We start from the raw sequence: 5599 nt of genomic DNA on the forward strand, positions 1-5599 counted from the left end.
TCTAGATATAAAGCTCAGAGGTTCCTATTTACAGACACACACATACACACACACACACACACACACACACACACACACACACACACACACATCACCATTTCTTATAATTCCTTTGAGTTAGTGTGCCATAACTTCAAATAGCCAACACTTTCCGGGGCGCCTGGGTGGCTCAGTCAGTTAAGCGTCAACTTTGGCTCAGGTCATGATCTCATGGCTCAAGCCCCACTATGGGCTCTGTGCTGACAGCTCAGAGCCTAGAGCCTGTTTCGGATTCTGTGCCCCCCCCACCTCCCCCTCTCCCCCACTCACTCTCTTTCTCTCTCTCAAAATAAACAAACATTAAAAGACAACAACAACAAATAACCAACACTTTCTATATTACAGGATTCCAGACAAAGAAAAAAATCCTAGAACAACAGACTTGGAGAAATGTAAACCAAATCGCTTCTAAATACATTTTGCAGTAGGGAAGGTGACAGTCATAAGGAAACAGTACTGGGTGAGCATGCGAATGAAAGCCAGTTAATGGCCAACTGCCTTAAAGGCTAATTACTCATGTAGAATTACAGAGACGAAGCTGCAGGGGTCCCTGAGGATGTCTGAATCCCTCCCTCCCAGCCCAACAGGACCAGGGAGACTTAATCCAAACAGTTCTAGATAAATGGGTCTCTTCTTTGTTTTAAGGAAATCTCCAGGTCTCACATTTCAAAATTGCCCTCACTTACACATTCCATATATTTTCCTGAACTTTCATAAATCTCTCTTTTTATTAAGTAAATCCAAGTTTCCCATATGAGTACTTGGTTTGGAGGAGGAGAAATATTATACAAGCCTTCTCTATTTCCACAAAGTTCCAACATAACCATAGGAAAATACTTGTGATCTTGCTGTGTCTAGAGGTCAAGGGGTGTCTTGCCTACCATCTTTACCTACACACATCAACTCTCAAAGAAAAACACAGACACACAGACACACACAGACCTTCCTTGAGGAACTTTCACCCTATCATATATTCTGGATTCCCTTCGTTCAAAATCAGTCCTACTCTGTTTCCATAGTGTGGTATTTGGAACACAGAGCATGTTTTTCATATTCATGTGTGAGACTTATTAAATATGTAGATTCCAAGGTTGCTTTCTAGGCCTGTGGAGTTGGAATCTGCAAGACAACATACAGTTGGGTGCAGACATAGTCTACATCCACAGACCTATTCTTATATAGTTGGAGTATGGAGACAATGTAATCAGCATAATCTTTTACCAAATTGCAAGGTATTGGTCATATAATCTGAGTACCACTAGAACAATTGCATACAGTCCAAGGAAAGTAATCTAAGGTCATTTTTTGTTTCTTGCTCTGTATGTTCAACTTATTTACTGTTAGATTTGTCTGATTAGCTGAGAGTGATTTTAAAAATTCCAAATCCAGGGCACCTGGGCGGCTCAGGTTATGTTCTCACCATTTGTGAGTTCGATCTCCACATCAGGATCTGTGGTGACAGCTCAGAGCCTGGAGCCTGTTTTAGATTCTGTGTCTCCTTCTCTCTTGACCCCTCTCCTGCTCATGCTCTGTCTCTCCCCTTTTCTCAAAAATAAATAAACACACAAAAATGTTTTTAATCCCAAATCCTAGCTAGACTCTCTAATTCTTCTGGCTTCTTCCACTAAACTATCTTCTAGTCATGAATCTTCTATTGGTGAATTGGTGCCCTAAATATAATGCTATTTTCCAGGATATATTTGGCACAATTTTTTTCCAGAGCATTTAATTACAGAATGGTTTGGAGAAAAAAAAATAAAATGATTTAACTAGAAACTATGTGGAAGGTTTTCACATATGTGAAAACAGTTTTTAGATGTGATAGAATAAGCACCAGGGTAGTGTACCCTGGAAGAAAGGAGACGAACAGGTGAACTCTTAACTGACCGTGGTAATGATTTCACAACATATGTGCCAAGTCCTTATGGTGTACACCTTAAACTTACACAGTGCTGGATGCTATGCATGTCTCATAAAACTGGAGAAAGAAAATGAGACTAAAACAAAAACAAGATGACGCGAATGGCTGCCCGAATGTACTGCCTAGAGAGAGTTTCATGGCCCAGGGAGGGGAAACCCATAGTCCTGAGCAAAGGAGGCAGAGCTGACAATCAGATGCCGACGCAGGTAGACCCCATATGGCAGAGGACCAGTAAGAGGGATGGAGTTCTGCAGAGGACTCAGTTGAGTCTTCAGCAACATACTGATGGAAAATACTTGTCAAGAAACTATGTGAGCCATGAAAACACTATTAGCAAGGAGCAGGAGGGATTATTCATTTTTCTCAGAGCTCACACAAAAGAAAAAAAAAAAAAAAGAACTCATGGACCCACCAGCCAGGGTGAAGAATCCTCATAAGAGATGGAGCATCAGGTGGAATAGTTAGAAGTACTTCCTCAACAAAGGGGTAGCTCAGTCCTATACTGAAGGCTCGTCTCTGGTCTCTCCTACCCAATACTGAAACCGAGCCAAAAAAAAAAGAAAAAAATCAAACTGACTCCAGGTAACTTAACTGTGCTGTTCAAAAATCTTTACAGGACTATAAAAAGATCTAGCACCCCAAAATGTAAAATCCACAATCTACATTTTTAAAAAAATCCATATGTGCAAAGCAACAGGTGAATATGACCCATTGTGAGATTTGGTAATCCCACAGATGATAAAACTCACAAACAAATATATTAAAATTGCTATTATAAGCATATGATGCCACCGAAATCAACAACTTAGATGAAATGGACAAACTCCTCAAAGAAGAAGCTATTAAGTTTGTTCAAGAAGCTTTAAATGATAAAAGAAAAACTCAGAACACTAGAGATAGGAAACTTCCTAAATCTGAGAAAAGGAATACATGAAATCTCTACAGTTTATATCACACATGATAGTGAAAGACAGAATGATTTCCTCCCATGATGCCTGAACTCACCACTTTTTTTTAACATATTACTGGAGGTTCCACATAGTGACATAAAGCAAAAAAATAATAAACATACAGACTGGAAATATGATGTAAAAAAGTGAATTAATTGAGTTTGCAGAATACAAGGTCAATTGAAAACAATAAATTATGTTTGTACACTAGTAATGAGCAATTAGAAATTAAAATTTGAAAGTACCATTTTACAGTAGCATCACAAAACTGAAATAATTGGGGTTAAATCTGACAAAATATTTCTAATCCACTGAAAACTATAAAACATTAGGAGAAAAAAATGAAATAAGCTAAATAAATGGAGACTGTACCATGTTCATAGATGGGAAAAATCAGTACTTTTACCCCAATCAAAATCAGCAGGCTTTTTGTGTGCATCAAACTTGACAACCCAATTCTAAAATTGATGTGGAAATGCAGAAGACCTTGAAAATACCCCCTCCATTGAAAAAGAAGAACAAAGTAGGACAAAATACACTTCCTGATTTTAAAACTAATAATAAGCCAACAGTAATGAAACTGTATAGTATTGCCATAAAGATGAACATATATCAATGTAACAGAACAGAGTCTAAAGATAAAGCCACGCACAGGTTGTCCATCGGTTTTCAACAAAGCAACCAGACAACTCAACAGGGAAAAGGTCATCTTTTTAATACGTTTTGCCAGAACAATTAGACAGCCATAAGCAAAACTATGAACCTGGATCCTTCTCTCACACTGCAAATAAAACTTAAGTCAAAGCAGATCACAGATCTGAATGAAAGAGTTACAGTTACAAAACTTTTAGAAGAAATATAGCAGAAAATCTTAATGAGAGTGGGTTTGGTTTAAATTCCTTCAAGAGGACACAAAAAAGCACAAACTTTAATTTTTTTAAAAAAAAGTTAAATTGGAGTTCATCAAAATTGAAAATGTTTACACTCAAAAAGATACTATTATAAAAATGAAGGAGCAGGCCACAGACTGATAGAAAATATTTGCAAAATACTTATCTGACAATGAACTAGTGTCAAGAATGTGTAACGAATACCCCACAAAAATGCCCAAAGTCTGGACCAACACTTCCCTAAAGAAGATATACAGATGGTGAAGAAGCATTTGGAAAATGTGATTTAAATGCAAATTTAAACCAAAATGAGATGCTACCATAGACTGAGTAAAATAGTTAAAATTAAAAAGACTAATTTTGTAAAGTACTGGTTAGAATGTGGAACAAATGGGACTCTCTGACGTTTACAGATGTAAACTTGCACAATCACTTTGGAAAATGGTTTGGCAGTTTCTTAAAGATTTAAAGATATACCTACGATATGACCAAGATTTCCACTGCAAGGTATTTGTGCAAGAGACAAGAAAGCGTATGTCCACACATTAATTTGTACGTAAATATTCATAATAGTTTTATTTGTACTAATCAAAAATTGAAAAGAATCCAAATGTCTATAAAGAACTGAACGGATAAACAAATTGTAGACCATACTATAGAATACCACTCTGAAATTTTTAAAAGAAAGTAACACTGAACAACTTGGATGGATGAAACTCAAAACATGCATTGCAAATGCAAGAAGCAAGACCAAAACACAGCGCACACATAAACAGCACTTGTATAAGCTTACATGTGTGAGCAGTTATATAAAACTGTAAAATTTGAATGAATGTCTAGTGACATAAAGCAGATGAGCTGAGGAAAGGGGTGAGTGGATAGAGAGATAGTTAGGTCAGGATCGAGTAAAAGGACTATTAAGTCAATTTGGGGTTATCAAAACCATGGCTATGGTGATGGTTTCACAAGTGTACAGATATGTCAAAACTCACCAAAATGTACAGATTAAATATATGCAGTTTATCTCAGCAATAAAGCTGTAAAAAAATTTAATTTTTTTTAATGTTTATTTACTTTGGAGAGAGAGACAGAGAGTGTGAGCTGAGAAGGGGCAGAAAAAGGGAGACACAGAATCTGAAGAAGGCTCAGGCCCTGAGCTGTCAGCACAGAGCCCAACACGGGGCTCAAACCCAGGAACTGTGAGATCATGACCCGAGATCAAGTCCGGCACTTAACCAACTGAGCCACCAGGCGCCCCAGCTGTTAAAAATGTTTAACTGGAAAGCCACATATAATATTATTTACACACCAGATTAGACAAGGACGGTGTTGGTGACAAATCTGCCTTATTTGTATATCTTTTTTCCCTACTAGAATCAGAGTGTTTGTTCTTGTGACCAAACATCTTCACTTATTATAAATGTCAGTATATTCCAAATAATGTAAGTTCCTATGTAGCAGGAATAAGAAGAAAGCGATCCACTCAACAGATACTAAAGGGGGAAAAAAGGTCTACAGGATTTTAATCTGACCATATGGAAAGAAAGAGAACAAATATGTCTGAGCCTAGGTTCCTGGTTGAATGGTGAAGATAAGCATCGAAATTGGGATTTGGGAGGAGTTGTATTTAAGAGAGTGTTGGGATCAGATTTGAAACGTGTCAAGTCTTCAGAGTCTGCACAACGTGTCTGAACATAGTTGGAAATCTGACACTTTAGTAAGGCAGCAGTCTCATCCCTGCTCCTCCACGTACAATGGTCATTTTGTTGAAAGCAGTGCTCACCAATAGAACTTTGTGT

Source organism: Suricata suricatta, chromosome 17 (assembly GCF_006229205.1).
Source record: "Suricata suricatta isolate VVHF042 chromosome 17, meerkat_22Aug2017_6uvM2_HiC, whole genome shotgun sequence".
NCBI classification, from domain to species: Eukaryota; Metazoa; Chordata; class Mammalia; order Carnivora; family Herpestidae; genus Suricata; species Suricata suricatta.